We start from the raw sequence: 17,565 nt of genomic DNA, 5'->3' as shown, positions 1-17,565 counted from the left end.
ATGAGCCGGTTCCTGGCGACCCAAATAGCGTCCTTAAAGCAGTTCATAAGGCGCCAAGCCTCCTGGATGGCTCCAACGGTGTGAGTCCCAGGGAAGAGTCCATAAAGTACGGAATGGTACGATAGGCTCCCTCTGGGGACGGAGTTCCTCAGGTCATCCTCCAGGGCAACCAACAGGCGCTGTGCGAAACGGCAGTCCCAAAAGGCGTGCAGCGATGTTTCCTCCACGAAGGGGCACCTTGGGCAGTACCGGGTTTTGCACAGGTTCCGGGCGTGCATGAATGACCGGACGGGCAGTCCGCCCTGTATCGCCATCCATGACAAGTCCTTGTGCCCGTTGGTCAATCCAGCCGATGACACGTTTGTCCAAACAGTCTCCAGTGTGTCGTGATGAAGTCCTGGAATGTTCTCCATTTCGTCCTTGGCTCTGATGAGTTTGTGGATAGTCTTTGGCTTCCACAAATCAGGCTTCAGTCCCTCCAGTTGGTGTTCCCTCACAAACCGAACCACGTCTCCGTAGAACCATGGCGCCGTCCAGTTGTAGGGGAAGGAGCTGTCCCACTTGTCCCAGCCTAACCGTCTCCAAAGGGGGAGCAGGAAGAAGCGAGACATGGACCCACCCGCGGAACCTCTCTTGACTCGCAGAGTTCGGCGAACGCAGTCACATACGAAGGAGGATCGCAGGAGGGTGGGGATATCGGGTACGCCCTTCCCACCCTTGCGAGGATCCTTGTACATGATGCTCCGCTTTACTCTGTCCATCTTGGATCCCCAGACAAAACGAAACACCGTCCTGGTAATGGCCCTGCACACGGTGGCAAGGGGGGGCCAGGCCTGGGCCGTGTACTGCAGCACGGGCAGTACCTCGTTACGCAGGACCAGTGCTTTGCCCTCACAGGTGAGGCGTCTGAGGCTCCACAGACCGATCCGTTGGGTGATCTTGGTCAAGCGTTCCTCCCAGGACTTGAGGGCTGCTCCTTCCTTCCCGAACCAGACTCCAAGAACCTTGATGAAATCCGGCTGGATGCTGAAAGGGAAGGGGGCGGAAGAGGCCGGCTGCCAGTCCCCGAAGAGCATGGCTTCCGACTTCCCGCAGTTGACTTTGGCTCCCGAAGCCCGTCCAAAGGTCTCACAGGTCTGGACGAGGGTGTCGACTGAGCGCCGGTCCGCGCAGAAGACGGTCACGTCGTCCATGTAGAGCGAGCACTTGACCTCGAAGCGTTCTGGTCCTGGTGCGGTGATCCCTCTGATCTCTCCATTCCGCCGGATAGCCTCTGCAAAGAGTTCTATAACACAAACAAAAAGAAGAGGTGACAGAGGACAGCCTTGTCTGACCCCTGAGAGGACCGGGAAGGGGTCAGTCTTCCAGCCGTTCACCAACACCGAGCTGTGAATATCAAAATACATTAGTTGGACATACAAGCAAAACATGTTACCCAAACCTAACCTGTGCAGAGCTTTGCCCAGGAACTCATGGGAAACACGGTCGAAGGCCTTTTCCTGATCCAACGAGATCAGGGCTGCGTGCACCCGGCGGGCTTTGATGTACTCGACCGTGTCCCGCATGAGAGCCAGGCTGTCTGCGATGCGACGTCCGGGGATGCCGCAGGTCTGGTCCGGGTGGATGATCCGTCCGATAACAGTCTTCAATCTCGTTGCCATCGTCTTGGCCAGGATCTTGTAGTCGACGTTCAGAAGGGTGATGGGACGCCAATTCTTCAGGTCGCACCTCTCTCCTTTACGCTTGTACAGGATCGTGACCATTCCTTCCCTCAGAGATGGAGGCATTCTGCCCTCCACCACCATCTCCTCATACAGCCCTAACAGGTCCGGACAGATTAGGTCTCCCAGCGCTACATAGAGCTCTGCTGGGAGGCCGTCACTGCCCGGTGTCCTGCCAGAACTAAAGGATTTGGCAGCCGAGAGCAGCTCGTCCACCGTCAGAGGAACATCCATGGCCGCCGCGTCTGCAGGGTCAAGATGGTTAGTGATACCTGACAGGAACTTATCGGCGGCCTCGGGGTCAGTAGTCTTGCGGGCGTAGAGTTCGCTGTAGAAGTCGCTGACGACCTTCATCACGTTCTCTTTCCCGCGTCGCATGTTTCCACTCTCGTCTCGTAGTTCATTCATGGGCGTGTGACCGGCGTGGAGTTTCCTGAAAAAGAACGAGTTACATTTCTCACCCTTCTCCAGGTTCTCCACTTTGGAACGGAAGACAATTCGCTCGGACTCCTCCTCGAAGTGCCTTTTCAGGCTCCTCTTAGTCTCCTCCAGCTCCTCTCTCACGTCCCAGCCGCATCGAAGAAGGTCCTGCAGGGAACGCAGCTCACGCTGGAGTCTCCTGAAGTCCCTCCTCTTCAGACACGCCTGTTGTTGACTCTTTGCCTGAAAGAAGAAACGGAACTCGAGTTTAACGTATTCCCACCAGTCAGAAACAGACTGGAAGCCCGCCTTGTAGGCCCGCCACGTGGAGTAGGCAGCTCTAAGCTCCTCCAGAATCTCACCCTTTTCCAGCAGAGAGCAGTTCAGCTTCCAGGAGCCCGGGCCAATGGGGAAGCCATGGCCCAGCACACCTTGAAAGTGAATGGCTCTGTGGTCAGAGAAGAAGCAGGGGACCATCGAGTGCCCACTCCGCCCAACCGCCCGAGAGGTAAACACAAAGTCAATCCTGGAACGCAGCGAGCCATCGGATCGGCACCATGAATAGTTCACGGATCCGTGTCCGATGGAGCCAACAACGTCCACAAGAGAGGCTTCGGTCACCATCTCAATGAGCAGTTTGGATGTGACGTCCAACTTGGCAGCCGTTCCAGAACTGCGTCCATCCTCCTCAATCGGGCAGTTGAAATCCCCGGCCATCACTACCGTCCTGGCGGTAGCGAGCTGAGGGCGCAGGGCTTGGAGGAGCTCCAGTCGATCGCTCTTCACAGGAGAAGCATACACATTGATGAACCTGACAGGTTCTCCCGCCCAGGTGCCATCCACGAGCAGTAACCTGCCGCAGACGATTTCCTGAACAGAGTCCAATGTGAAGGCGCTTCCCCTGATCAGCACGGCGACCCCCGCGGACCTACAGTCGCCCCCGCCAGACCAGTAGGATGGGCCATGGGTCCACTCCCTGGCCAGATGGTTGAAGGACCTAGAGGAGGGAAGGGAGCATTCCTGCAGGAAAAATACATCACTAGACTGAGTGTTAAGGAACGCAAAAATTGTCTGACGTCGGAACTTGTCTCTGATGCTCCTAACATTAATGGAAAAGATGTTAATGTTAGCAGTCATTGGAGGAAAGAGAAAGTTAGAGCAGGCGGTGTGCCTTAGTTACCACTCCGGTCGGGCGGTTCTTCCTCTTTGGCACCTGCTGGTAAGGGTATCTCCAGCAGACCCTCTTCTGCTAGCTGATCAAGCAGGGATGGTGCCTCAGTGGCTTCCGACTCCTCCATTTCTTCTTCGGCCACAAGGGACTCCACCATCTGCTCCAACACGTCCGGTTCTGGGAGGAGGCCATCCTCCTCTTCCTGGGGTGGGTTAAGGTCCACAATGAACAGCTTGGAAGGTTCTGCGACAGGACTATCTTCCACCTTCCTTTTCCTTTGGCCTGTACCTGAGGAGACAAGAGCTGGAAAATCCTCCTCGGTGAAAAGTGCAAGAGTGCTGAGGCCCTCTGCTCTCATGGTCTGGGGAGGGAGAGTGGGCTTTGGGGGGGGGGTGAGGAGACCAGCTGAGGAGTAGGGAAATGAGGTGGAGGTAGTGGAATCCTCAGTAGGGTTGGCCGGGGGGGGAGGGGTTTGGACAGGGGTGACAGGGGGGGGGACCAGGGAGGGGGCAGCAGTTTTCTTACCCTTCTTTTCCCTGGACTCCGTGGCTGCTGGGGCATCGGCTGGAGCCACGGTCGCCGGGTTCTTGGCCGCCTTGTCCTTGGCCTCTGTGGCCTTGGTCGTAGCTGCCTTGGTCGACGAAGCTGTGACTACCCGATACTGGGTCGCCGCGGCAACCCTTGCCCAGGATTTCTCCCGCTGTGGGCAGTCCTTGTAAAGGTGGTCCGCCTGTCCACATAGGTTGCAAGTCTTCTTCTTTGGGCAGTCCTTGGAGCTGTGTCCTGTCACCCGGCAAACCCTGCAGGCGTCCTCCTTGCAGGTCTTCATCGAATGCCCTTTCCCGCCACATTTCCTGCAGTTGTGTGGCATGTCCGGGTAGTAGATGAGACCATAGGAGTTTCCCAGAGAGAATGTCGGGGGCAGGTGCTGGAGACCATCCTCGGATGCTGGTTCCCTGTAGAGTCGGACGGTTACTGACCACTTACCCGTCCAGAATCCGTTGCCGTTAAGGATGTGGGATGGCTCCCTCACCACTGTGCAGAGATGTCCCAGGAACGTGGAGATGTCTCTTCCTGGGGTGTGCGGGTTCCGCATGGAGACCGTGATCCTCTTCTCATCCCTCTGTATAGGACAGGATCCTAAAAAAGAATGAAAAGGGGAGTCCGGCATCGCTGCGTTCATCGCCTCCCAGTATCTCCTGCAGGCATTCACCGTGGCAAAGGTTACCAGAAAAATGCCAGTCATGAAGGTCTGGACACTCAGGGTTTCCGCCCTGGAGAAGCCCTGATCCAGAATCATCTTCTTGCAGAACACGTCGCTGGACATGTCCGGCAACCTACCATCCACCGCCTTTAGCTTCAGGGCGACCGTCTGCCGCATCCAAGGCTCCAGGGTTGGAGCCTTTTCAGGCGGCGTCCGGGCTCCCTCCGGCTGGCTGGCGTCGGAGGTAGGGGCCTCTTGGGCCGAAGAAGCCTCTGGATGAGCCTTCCTGGAGGTCCCTGGGTCCTGAGCCTTCCTGGCTGCCTTCTCTGGCTTGCTTGCCATGGCTGGTTCCTGCTTGAGTTCCCGGAGCTGGATCTTGGATTCTTCTCCGGGTGTCTTCTCCCGCTGTGTTCCTCCTCGAAGTTCCTCTGGTCTCCCCAAGTCTTCTCCGAGCCTTCGTCTTCTTGCTTCTTTCTGCCAAGCTCTTCTTCCGTCCGATCTCCCTCTTTCGGTCTCGGCTGGGCTTCGGAGCTTGTCTCCCTGATCGTATCTCGTCAAGTGTAGCTAGCTCAGTTTGTTCTGATAAGAACAGATACTACACTTGATCTTAGCCAAAAGGCCGAGAAGCGATCTGATAAGAACAGATACTACACTTGATCTTAGCCAAAAGGCCGAGAAGCGATAACCAGAATTGGTTTGGGCCTCGAGTGGCACCCTGGCCTATGCCGGACACATCTTAGGGAGAGAGAGCGAGAGGGAGACAAACCCACGCCTACACAAGACATTTTGTCACCCAAGCCAACCCTTGAAAAGGCTGCTTTGCAGAGCCAAAACAAGAAGAATGGTGCGTTTTGCAGCCGCCGCCCACTGCAATGAATCTGAATAACTCCTCCTTTAGGGCGCAAGCAACTCCCCTCCCCCTTGCAGTCTTTCCAATTCACGATACAAAAAGACGGACAGGACAGGTTGCCTGACTTTCCGTCACTGCCACCCTTTGCCATCCTTACCCGTAGAAAGCCCTTTCATCATCCCCAAACCCTAATCTTTTCCCTTTCCTTCCCAGCCCCCAAACCCTGCCCTCTGTACCTTTCTCACCACCCGCTTCCCTTCTCCTGTCATCCCCCTACCACCCGGGAAAAAAAGAGATTGCCCCCTCCTTCCACTAGCCCACCCTCCCACCCAAAGAACAACTTCTTCTGCGCAGCTTGTTTTCTAGGCAGCAGCGCTATTGTGATGTCATCGGGGGGCATTGTGACAAGCCGCCAGTGTTCCGTCTCTTCATGTTGTGCACAGTTCAAACGGAAAATACATCAACAGGCAGACTACAGAAAAGCTTACTATCAAAGGTTAGAGGGGGGCTTTCTCAGAGGGCTTTTTACAGTTTTTCTATTCCCAATTAGCCGTTTAAGTGTACTTATTGAAAGTAGTAATTCTTTCATAGGCCGCCCTTTCTTAGTATTTGACGTTCCTTATATTGCGGTATGAGGCTTCGCAGTAGGTTGCAAACATTCATCACCCATGACTGTCCCCAATTGAGCTCAGAAGCTCAATGTCTATCATGACCTCTCTTTTAGAATGTCCAAGAGCAAGCAAACTATTCCTCCAGGAGAGGGCGCCAACAGACTACTAAAGAGATCATCATTACTCAAAGAAAACCCCAAAAACCAATGCATGATAGGAATAAACAGGTAACTTTCTTTGGAGTGGAAGCGGAGAGATCGCACCAGATGCCAATTCTAGATGTTATCACACCTGTGGTCACTGCAGCAGCAGGTGAATCCACTTTGTCCAAAAGGGATCTATTCCATTCAATTGCAAATGATCTAGATAAGACAGAGAACTGCAGCACGGGGACATAGCCGAGTTGGTCAGGTTGAGTGGTGATGAGTTTGCTATTTGGATGAATAAAGAAAGTCAAAAGTGTGAAAGATAAAAAACAAAAGGAGGAAGTGTGAAAAGTGAATGGGCCAAATTGAGGTGCATATGAAGACGTATGCTTTCTTCCAATTCATTAAATCGGGCTAATATGAATCAGGTGAATTGAGTTCTGCTTTTGGAAACTGGGTTAAGAAGGGGTGCACCGTTCCTGGAGGTACTGCAATACCAGGTCAATGCGTGGAGTGGACAGAGCAAGCTCTTTTTCCATCTCCCTGTTCTAAAAATCCATTTAATATATGGTCCCCAGATAGGGGACGTATCAGATATTAAACTGATAAGAACAGATACTACACTTGATCTTAGCCAAAAGGCCGAGAAGCGATAACCAGAATTGGTTTGGGCCTCGAGTGGCACCCTGGCCTATGCCGGACACATCTTAGGGAGAGAGAGCGAGAGGGAGACAAACCCACGCCTACACAAGACATTTTGTCACCCAAGCCAACCCTTGAAAAGGCTGCTTTGCAGAGCCAAAACAAGAAGAATGGTGCGTTTTGCAGCCGCCGCCCACTGCAATGAATCTGAATAACTCCTCCTTTAGGGCGCAAGCAACTCCCCTCCCCCTTGCAGTCTTTCCAATTCACGATACAAAAAGACGGACAGGACAGGTTGCCTGACTTTCCGTCACTGCCACCCTTTGCCATCCTTACCCGTAGAAAGCCCTTTCATCATCCCCAAACCCTAATCTTTTCCCTTTCCTTCCCAGCCCCCAAACCCTGCCCTCTGTACCTTTCTCACCACCCGCTTCCCTTCTCCTGTCATCCCCCTACCACCCGGGAAAAAAAGAGATTGCCCCCTCCTTCCACTAGCCCACCCTCCCACCCAAAGAACAACTTCTTCTGCGCAGCTTGTTTTCTAGGCAGCAGCGCTATTGTGATGTCATCGGGGGGCATTGTGACAAGCCGCCAGTGTTCCGTCTCTTCATGTTGTGCACAGTTCAAACGGAAAATACATCAACAGGCAGACTACAGAAAAGCTTACTATCAAAGGTTAGAGGGGGGCTTTCTCAGAGGGCTTTTTACAGTTTTTCTATTCCCAATTAGCCGTTTAAGTGTACTTATTGAAAGTAGTAATTCTTTCATAGGCCGCCCTTTCTTAGTATTTGACGTTCCTTATATTGCGGTATGAGGCTTCGCAGTAGGTTGCAAACATTCATCACCCATGACTGTCCCCAATTGAGCTCAGAAGCTCAATGTCTATCATGACCTCTCTTTTAGAATGTCCAAGAGCAAGCAAACTATTCCTCCAGGAGAGGGCGCCAACAGACTACTAAAGAGATCATCATTACTCAAAGAAAACCCCAAAAACCAATGCATGATAGGAATAAACAGGTAACTTTCTTTGGAGTGGAAGCGGAGAGATCGCACCAGATGCCAATTCTAGATGTTATCACACCTGTGGTCACTGCAGCAGCAGGTGAATCCACTTTGTCCAAAAGGGATCTATTCCATTCAATTGCAAATGATCTAGATAAGACAGAGAACTGCAGCACGGGGACATAGCCGAGTTGGTCAGGTTGAGTGGTGATGAGTTTGCTATTTGGATGAATAAAGAAAGTCAAAAGTGTGAAAGATAAAAAACAAAAGGAGGAAGTGTGAAAAGTGAATGGGCCAAATTGAGGTGCATATGAAGACGTATGCTTTCTTCCAATTCATTAAATCGGGCTAATATGAATCAGGTGAATTGAGTTCTGCTTTTGGAAACTGGGTTAAGAAGGGGTGCACCGTTCCTGGAGGTACTGCAATACCAGGTCAATGCGTGGAGTGGACAGAGCAAGCTCTTTTTCCATCTCCCTGTTCTAAAAATCCATTTAATATATGGTCCCCAGATAGGGGACGTATCAGATATTAAACTGATAAGAACAGATACTACACTTGATCTTAGCCAAAAGGCCGAGAAGCGATAACCAGAATTGGTTTGGGCCTCGAGTGGCACCCTGGCCTATGCCGGACACATCTTAGGGAGAGAGAGCGAGAGGGAGACAAACCCACGCCTACACAAGACATTTTGTCACCCAAGCCAACCCTTGAAAAGGCTGCTTTGCAGAGCCAAAACAAGAAGAATGGTGCGTTTTGCAGCCGCCGCCCACTGCAATGAATCTGAATAACTCCTCCTTTAGGGCGCAAGCAACTCCCCTCCCCCTTGCAGTCTTTCCAATTCACGATACAAAAAGACGGACAGGACAGGTTGCCTGACTTTCCGTCACTGCCACCCTTTGCCATCCTTACCCGTAGAAAGCCCTTTCATCATCCCCAAACCCTAATCTTTTCCCTTTCCTTCCCAGCCCCCAAACCCTGCCCTCTGTACCTTTCTCACCACCCGCTTCCCTTCTCCTGTCATCCCCCTACCACCCGGGAAAAAAAGAGATTGCCCCCTCCTTCCACTAGCCCACCCTCCCACCCAAAGAACAACTTCTTCTGCGCAGCTTGTTTTCTAGGCAGCAGCGCTATTGTGATGTCATCGGGGGGCATTGTGACAAGCCGCCAGTGTTCCGTCTCTTCATGTTGTGCACAGTTCAAACGGAAAATACATCAACAGGCAGACTACAGAAAAGCTTACTATCAAAGGTTAGAGGGGGGCTTTCTCAGAGGGCTTTTTACAGTTTTTCTATTCCCAATTAGCCGTTTAAGTGTACTTATTGAAAGTAGTAATTCTTTCATAGGCCGCCCTTTCTTAGTATTTGACGTTCCTTATATTGCGGTATGAGGCTTCGCAGTAGGTTGCAAACATTCATCACCCATGACTGTCCCCAATTGAGCTCAGAAGCTCAATGTCTATCATGACCTCTCTTTTAGAATGTCCAAGAGCAAGCAAACTATTCCTCCAGGAGAGGGCGCCAACAGACTACTAAAGAGATCATCATTACTCAAAGAAAACCCCAAAAACCAATGCATGATAGGAATAAACAGGTAACTTTCTTTGGAGTGGAAGCGGAGAGATCGCACCAGATGCCAATTCTAGATGTTATCACACCTGTGGTCACTGCAGCAGCAGGTGAATCCACTTTGTCCAAAAGGGATCTATTCCATTCAATTGCAAATGATCTAGATAAGACAGAGAACTGCAGCACGGGGACATAGCCGAGTTGGTCAGGTTGAGTGGTGATGAGTTTGCTATTTGGATGAATAAAGAAAGTCAAAAGTGTGAAAGATAAAAAACAAAAGGAGGAAGTGTGAAAAGTGAATGGGCCAAATTGAGGTGCATATGAAGACGTATGCTTTCTTCCAATTCATTAAATCGGGCTAATATGAATCAGGTGAATTGAGTTCTGCTTTTGGAAACTGGGTTAAGAAGGGGTGCACCGTTCCTGGAGGTACTGCAATACCAGGTCAATGCGTGGAGTGGACAGAGCAAGCTCTTTTTCCATCTCCCTGTTCTAAAAATCCATTTAATATATGGTCCCCAGATAGGGGACGTATCAGATATTAAACTGATAAGAACAGATTTTTTGATTTAATGAAGCTTTCCAAAGCACCGCAAAAAATGCATGACCGAAGTCACACCAAAAACAGTGCAAAGGCTAGGATTCGTGTGGACCCCTCCGTGAGGAGAGGGTCCCCAAAAATCAACCCCGTCCCTCCGAGCCAGAAGGCCACAGCAAGGGTCAGGGATCTTCGGTGCTCCCCCAAGCCGAAGCCTGGTTGAGCCTTGTCGTTGCTCCCAGCGTCCATCCAGGCATCTTACCCAAGTGGAGTAGAGAGCTACTAGTTGTTGGTTTCGCAGCCGAAACTGCCCGGACCGTCAACCGGTGTTGGTTTCTCAGCCCAAGGCTAACCGGACCTCCAACCGGGTGTTGGTTTCTCAGCCGAAGCTGACCCGGACCTCCAACCGGGTGTTGGTTTCTCAGCCGAAGCTGACCCGGACCTCCAACCGGGTGTTGGTTTCTCAGCCGAAGCTGACCCGGACCTCCAACCGGGTGTTGGTTTCTCAGCCGAAGCTGACCCGGACCTCCAACCGGGTGTTGGTTTCTCAGCCCAAAGCTGAACGGACCTCCGACCATGATTATAAAAATTTCCCTTCCTAGCCAGAAGGCCGGGATAGGGTAATATGCTCAAAAAGTATGAAAAGGCAAGGTACGGTGTGCTACAGAGCCCAAGGCTTGCCGGGGTCCCAAGCCAACAAGCTCAGACTCACTCCAGGGTCGTCAGTCCTGGGGCACGTTGTACCATAGCCCCCCACCCTTACTCAGTCTAATAGCCTCGATCCTGGTAGGGCCATGTTTTCCACTAGATGAATATACTATCCACCCAGAGTACTAGCAAGCGCAACCTTCCAGTGTGCATTGTATCATTGTACTAAGGTGGCCTGGAGCTTAAACCACCTCTTCGAACAACACTACACTTGATCTTAGCCAAAAGGCCAAGAAGCGATAACCAGAATTGGTTTGGGCCTCGAGTGGCACCCTGGCCTATGCCGGACACATCTTAGGGAGAGAGAGCGAGAGGGAGACAAACCCACGCCTACACAAGACATTTTGTCACCCAAGCCAACCCTTGAAAAGGCTGCTTTGCAGAGCCAAAACAAGAAGAATGGTGCGTTTTGCAGCCGCCGCCCACTGCAATGAATCTGAATAACTCCTCCTTTAGGGCGCAAGCAACTCCCCTCCCCCTTGCAGTCTTTCCAATTCACGATACAAAAAGACGGACAGGACAGGTTGCCTGACTTTCCGTCACTGCCACCCTTTGCCATCCTTACCCGTAGAAAGCCCTTTCATCATCCCCAAACCCTAATCTTTTCCCTTTCCTTCCCAGCCCCCAAACCCTGCCCTCTGTACCTTTCTCACCACCCGCTTCCCTTCTCCTGTCATCCCCCTACCACCCGGGAAAAAAAGAGATTGCCCCCTCCTTCCACTAGCCCACCCTCCCACCCAAAGAACAACTTCTTCTGCGCAGCTTGTTTTCTAGGCAGCAGCGCTATTGTGATGTCATCGGGGGGCATTGTGACAAGCCGCCAGTGTTCCGTCTCTTCATGTTGTGCACAGTTCAAACGGAAAATACATCAACAGGCAGACTACAGAAAAGCTTACTATCAAAGGTTAGAGGGGGGCTTTCTCAGAGGGCTTTTTACAGTTTTTCTATTCCCAATTAGCCGTTTAAGTGTACTTATTGAAAGTAGTAATTCTTTCATAGGCCGCCCTTTCTTAGTATTTGACGTTCCTTATATTGCGGTATGAGGCTTCGCAGTAGGTTGCAAACATTCATCACCCATGACTGTCCCCAATTGAGCTCAGAAGCTCAATGTCTATCATGACCTCTCTTTTAGAATGTCCAAGAGCAAGCAAACTATTCCTCCAGGAGAGGGCGCCAACAGACTACTAAAGAGATCATCATTACTCAAAGAAAACCCCAAAAACCAATGCATGATAGGAATAAACAGGTAACTTTCTTTGGAGTGGAAGCGGAGAGATCGCACCAGATGCCAATTCTAGATGTTATCACACCTGTGGTCACTGCAGCAGCAGGTGAATCCACTTTGTCCAAAAGGGATCTATTCCATTCAATTGCAAATGATCTAGATAAGACAGAGAACTGCAGCACGGGGACATAGCCGAGTTGGTCAGGTTGAGTGGTGATGAGTTTGCTATTTGGATGAATAAAGAAAGTCAAAAGTGTGAAAGATAAAAAACAAAAGGAGGAAGTGTGAAAAGTGAATGGGCCAAATTGAGGTGCATATGAAGACGTATGCTTTCTTCCAATTCATTAAATCGGGCTAATATGAATCAGGTGAATTGAGTTCTGCTTTTGGAAACTGGGTTAAGAAGGGGTGCACCGTTCCTGGAGGTACTGCAATACCAGGTCAATGCGTGGAGTGGACAGAGCAAGCTCTTTTTCCATCTCCCTGTTCTAAAAATCCATTTAATATATGGTCCCCAGATAGGGGACGTATCAGATATTAAACTGATAAGAACAGATACTACACTTGATCTTAGCCAAAAGGCCGAGAAGCGATAACCAGAATTGGTTTGGGCCTCGAGTGGCACCCTGGCCTATGCCGGACACATCTTAGGGAGAGAGAGCGAGAGGGAGACAAACCCACGCCTACACAAGACATTTTGTCACCCAAGCCAACCCTTGAAAAGGCTGCTTTGCAGAGCCAAAACAAGAAGAATGGTGCGTTTTGCAGCCGCCGCCCACTGCAATGAATCTGAATAACTCCTCCTTTAGGGCGCAAGCAACTCCCCTCCCCCTTGCAGTCTTTCCAATTCACGATACAAAAAGACGGACAGGACAGGTTGCCTGACTTTCCGTCACTGCCACCCTTTGCCATCCTTACCCGTAGAAAGCCCTTTCATCATCCCCAAACCCTAATCTTTTCCCTTTCCTTCCCAGCCCCCAAACCCTGCCCTCTGTACCTTTCTCACCACCCGCTTCCCTTCTCCTGTCATCCCCCTACCACCCGGGAAAAAAAGAGATTGCCCCCTCCTTCCACTAGCCCACCCTCCCACCCAAAGAACAACTTCTTCTGCGCAGCTTGTTTTCTAGGCAGCAGCGCTATTGTGATGTCATCGGGGGGCATTGTGACAAGCCGCCAGTGTTCCGTCTCTTCATGTTGTGCACAGTTCAAACGGAAAATACATCAACAGGCAGACTACAGAAAAGCTTACTATCAAAGGTTAGAGGGGGGCTTTCTCAGAGGGCTTTTTACAGTTTTTCTATTCCCAATTAGCCGTTTAAGTGTACTTATTGAAAGTAGTAATTCTTTCATAGGCCGCCCTTTCTTAGTATTTGACGTTCCTTATATTGCGGTATGAGGCTTCGCAGTAGGTTGCAAACATTCATCACCCATGACTGTCCCCAATTGAGCTCAGAAGCTCAATGTCTATCATGACCTCTCTTTTAGAATGTCCAAGAGCAAGCAAACTATTCCTCCAGGAGAGGGCGCCAACAGACTACTAAAGAGATCATCATTACTCAAAGAAAACCCCAAAAACCAATGCATGATAGGAATAAACAGGTAACTTTCTTTGGAGTGGAAGCGGAGAGATCGCACCAGATGCCAATTCTAGATGTTATCACACCTGTGGTCACTGCAGCAGCAGGTGAATCCACTTTGTCCAAAAGGGATCTATTCCATTCAATTGCAAATGATCTAGATAAGACAGAGAACTGCAGCACGGGGACATAGCCGAGTTGGTCAGGTTGAGTGGTGATGAGTTTGCTATTTGGATGAATAAAGAAAGTCAAAAGTGTGAAAGATAAAAAACAAAAGGAGGAAGTGTGAAAAGTGAATGGGCCAAATTGAGGTGCATATGAAGACGTATGCTTTCTTCCAATTCATTAAATCGGGCTAATATGAATCAGGTGAATTGAGTTCTGCTTTTGGAAACTGGGTTAAGAAGGGGTGCACCGTTCCTGGAGGTACTGCAATACCAGGTCAATGCGTGGAGTGGACAGAGCAAGCTCTTTTTCCATCTCCCTGTTCTAAAAATCCATTTAATATATGGTCCCCAGATAGGGGACGTATCAGATATTAAACTGATAAGAACAGATTTTTTTTTTTTTTTTTTTTTTTTTTTTTTTTTTTTTTTTAAAGGATGAGTTTGAAAATAATAAAGTGACCGCCTCTCGTTGCCCAGGTAACTGTCCGTCACAAGAGGGCTATGACATCCTACGATGCACACTCCCCCAAGGCCAGCAGTTGTGCAATACCCTGGCACCTTTCAGCACCAACCAAGGTAGTACCCTCCCAAACTACACTTGATCTTAGCCAAAAGGCCGAGAAGCGATAACCAGAATTGGTTTGGGCCTCGAGTGGCACCCTGGCCTATGCCGGACACATCTTAGGGAGAGAGAGCGAGAGGGAGACAAACCCACGCCTACACAAGACATTTTGTCACCCAAGCCAACCCTTGAAAAGGCTGCTTTGCAGAGCCAAAACAAGAAGAATGGTGCGTTTTGCAGCCGCCGCCCACTGCAATGAATCTGAATAACTCCTCCTTTAGGGCGCAAGCAACTCCCCTCCCCCTTGCAGTCTTTCCAATTCACGATACAAAAAGACGGACAGGACAGGTTGCCTGACTTTCCGTCACTGCCACCCTTTGCCATCCTTACCCGTAGAAAGCCCTTTCATCATCCCCAAACCCTAATCTTTTCCCTTTCCTTCCCAGCCCCCAAACCCTGCCCTCTGTACCTTTCTCACCACCCGCTTCCCTTCTCCTGTCATCCCCCTACCACCCGGGAAAAAAAGAGATTGCCCCCTCCTTCCACTAGCCCACCCTCCCACCCAAAGAACAACTTCTTCTGCGCAGCTTGTTTTCTAGGCAGCAGCGCTATTGTGATGTCATCGGGGGGCATTGTGACAAGCCGCCAGTGTTCCGTCTCTTCATGTTGTGCACAGTTCAAACGGAAAATACATCAACAGGCAGACTACAGAAAAGCTTACTATCAAAGGTTAGAGGGGGGCTTTCTCAGAGGGCTTTTTACAGTTTTTCTATTCCCAATTAGCCGTTTAAGTGTACTTATTGAAAGTAGTAATTCTTTCATAGGCCGCCCTTTCTTAGTATTTGACGTTCCTTATATTGCGGTATGAGGCTTCGCAGTAGGTTGCAAACATTCATCACCCATGACTGTCCCCAATTGAGCTCAGAAGCTCAATGTCTATCATGACCTCTCTTTTAGAATGTCCAAGAGCAAGCAAACTATTCCTCCAGGAGAGGGCGCCAACAGACTACTAAAGAGATCATCATTACTCAAAGAAAACCCCAAAAACCAATGCATGATAGGAATAAACAGGTAACTTTCTTTGGAGTGGAAGCGGAGAGATCGCACCAGATGCCAATTCTAGATGTTATCACACCTGTGGTCACTGCAGCAGCAGGTGAATCCACTTTGTCCAAAAGGGATCTATTCCATTCAATTGCAAATGATCTAGATAAGACAGAGAACTGCAGCACGGGGACATAGCCGAGTTGGTCAGGTTGAGTGGTGATGAGTTTGCTATTTGGATGAATAAAGAAAGTCAAAAGTGTGAAAGATAAAAAACAAAAGGAGGAAGTGTGAAAAGTGAATGGGCCAAATTGAGGTGCATATGAAGACGTATGCTTTCTTCCAATTCATTAAATCGGGCTAATATGAATCAGGTGAATTGAGTTCTGCTTTTGGAAACTGGGTTAAGAAGGGGTGCACCGTTCCTGGAGGTACTGCAATACCAGGTCAATGCGTGGAGTGGACAGAGCAAGCTCTTTTTCCATCTCCCTGTTCTAAAAATCCATTTAATATATGGTCCCCAGATAGGGGACGTATCAGATATTAAACTGATAAGAACAGATACTACACTTGATCTTAGCCAAAAGGCCGAGAAGCGATAACCAGAATTGGTTTGGGATCGAGTGGCACCCTGGCCTATGCCGGACACATCTTAGGGAGAGAGAGCGAGAGGGAGACAAACCCACGCCTACACAAGACATTTTGTCACCCAAGCCAACCCTTGAAAAGGCTGCTTTGCAGAGCCAAAACAAGAAGAATGGTGCGTTTTGCAGCCGCCGCCCACTGCAATGAATCTGAATAACTCCTCCTTTAGGGCGCAAGCAACTCCCCTCCCCCTTGCAGTCTTTCCAATTCACGATACAAAAAGACGGACAGGACAGGTTGCCTGACTTTCCGTCACTGCCACCCTTTGCCATCCTTACCCGTAGAAAGCCCTTTCATCATCCCCAAACCCTAATCTTTTCCCTTTCCTTCCCAGCCCCCAAACCCTGCCCTCTGTACCTTTCTCACCACCCGCTTCCCTTCTCCTGTCATCCCCCTACCACCCGGGAAAAAAAGAGATTGCCCCCTCCTTCCACTAGCCCACCCTCCCACCCAAAGAACAACTTCTTCTGCGCAGCTTGTTTTCTAGGCAGCAGCGCTATTGTGATGTCATCGGGGGGCATTGTGACAAGCCGCCAGTGTTCCGTCTCTTCATGTTGTGCACAGTTCAAACGGAAAATACATCAACAGGCAGACTACAGAAAAGCTTACTATCAAAGGTTAGAGGGGGGCTTTCTCAGAGGGCTTTTTACAGTTTTTCTATTCCCAATTAGCCGTTTAAGTGTACTTATTGAAAGTAGTAATTCTTTCATAGGCCGCCCTTTCTTAGTATTTGACGTTCCTTATATTGCGGTATGAGGCTTCGCAGTAGGTTGCAAACATTCATCACCCATGACTGTCCCCAATTGAGCTCAGAAGCTCAATGTCTATCATGACCTCTCTTTTAGAATGTCCAAGAGCAAGCAAACTATTCCTCCAGGAGAGGGCGCCAACAGACTACTAAAGAGATCATCATTACTCAAAGAAAACCCCAAAAACCAATGCATGATAGGAATAAACAGGTAACTTTCTTTGGAGTGGAAGCGGAGAGATCGCACCAGATGCCAATTCTAGATGTTATCACACCTGTGGTCACTGCAGCAGCAGGTGAATCCACTTTGTCCAAAAGGGATCTATTCCATTCAATTGCAAATGATCTAGATAAGACAGAGAACTGCAGCACGGGGACATAGCCGAGTTGGTCAGGTTGAGTGGTGATGAGTTTGCTATTTGGATGAATAAAGAAAGTCAAAAGTGTGAAAGATAAAAAACAAAAGGAGGAAGTGTGAAAAGTGAATGGGCCAAATTGAGGTGCATATGAAGACGTATGCTTTCTTCCAATTCATTAAATCGGGCTAATATGAATCAGGTGAATTGAGTTCTGCTTTTGGAAACTGGGTTAAGAAGGGGTGCACCGTTCCTGGAGGTACTGCAATACCAGGTCAATGCGTGGAGTGGACAGAGCAAGCTCTTTTTCCATCTCCCTGTTCTAAAAATCCATTTAATATATGGTCCCCAGATAGGGGACGTATCAGATATTAAACTGATAAGAACAGATACTACACTTGATCTTAGCCAAAAGGCCGAGAAGCGATAACCAGAATTGGTTTGGGCCTCGAGTGGCACCCTGGCCTATGCCGGACACATCTTAGGGAGAGAGAGCGAGAGGGAGACAAACCCACGCCTACACAAGACATTTTGTCACCCAAGCCAACCCTTGAAAAGGCTGCTTTGCAGAGCCAAAACAAGAAGAATGGTGCGTTTTGCAGCCGCCGCCCACTGCAATGAATCTGAATAACTCCTCCTTTAGGGCGCAAGCAACTCCCC

The 17,565-nt window shown here is 49.8% G+C and overlaps 7 non-coding genes and 1 pseudogene across 7 annotated transcripts; all 8 read right to left on the bottom strand.

Moving 5' to 3' along the window:
- Window positions 1-5,071: 5,071 nt before the first annotated feature.
- On the bottom strand, window positions 5,072-5,199 carry LOC142260972 (U2 spliceosomal RNA; annotated as a pseudogene).
- A 1,387-nt stretch (window positions 5,200-6,586) lies between these two features.
- Window positions 6,587-6,777, bottom strand: LOC142260830 (U2 spliceosomal RNA). Its single transcript, XR_012728701.1, has one exon. It is a non-coding gene; the product is annotated as a U2 spliceosomal RNA (small nuclear RNA).
- Window positions 6,778-8,164: 1,387 nt separating this feature from the next.
- On the bottom strand, window positions 8,165-8,355 carry LOC142261033 (U2 spliceosomal RNA). Its single transcript, XR_012728834.1, has one exon. It is a non-coding gene; the product is annotated as a U2 spliceosomal RNA (small nuclear RNA).
- Window positions 8,356-9,742: 1,387 nt separating this feature from the next.
- LOC142260878 (U2 spliceosomal RNA) lies at window positions 9,743-9,940 on the bottom strand. The gene has a single exon (XR_012728731.1). It is a non-coding gene; the product is annotated as a U2 spliceosomal RNA (small nuclear RNA).
- A 2,269-nt stretch (window positions 9,941-12,209) lies between these two features.
- Window positions 12,210-12,400, bottom strand: LOC142261021 (U2 spliceosomal RNA). The gene has a single exon (XR_012728823.1). It is a non-coding gene; the product is annotated as a U2 spliceosomal RNA (small nuclear RNA).
- A 1,387-nt stretch (window positions 12,401-13,787) lies between these two features.
- LOC142260969 (U2 spliceosomal RNA) lies at window positions 13,788-13,987 on the bottom strand. The gene has a single exon (XR_012728802.1). It is a non-coding gene; the product is annotated as a U2 spliceosomal RNA (small nuclear RNA).
- Window positions 13,988-15,565: 1,578 nt separating this feature from the next.
- On the bottom strand, window positions 15,566-15,756 carry LOC142261009 (U2 spliceosomal RNA). The gene has a single exon (XR_012728812.1). It is a non-coding gene; the product is annotated as a U2 spliceosomal RNA (small nuclear RNA).
- A 1,386-nt stretch (window positions 15,757-17,142) lies between these two features.
- Window positions 17,143-17,333, bottom strand: LOC142260947 (U2 spliceosomal RNA). Its single transcript, XR_012728786.1, has one exon. It is a non-coding gene; the product is annotated as a U2 spliceosomal RNA (small nuclear RNA).
- Between the last annotated feature and the right edge of the window lie 232 nt (window positions 17,334-17,565).

Source organism: Anomaloglossus baeobatrachus, unplaced genomic scaffold (assembly GCF_048569485.1).
Source record: "Anomaloglossus baeobatrachus isolate aAnoBae1 unplaced genomic scaffold, aAnoBae1.hap1 Scaffold_201, whole genome shotgun sequence".
Classification (NCBI taxonomy): Eukaryota; Metazoa; Chordata; class Amphibia; order Anura; family Aromobatidae; genus Anomaloglossus; species Anomaloglossus baeobatrachus.
This window is presented reverse-complemented; position numbering and strand designations above follow the sequence as displayed.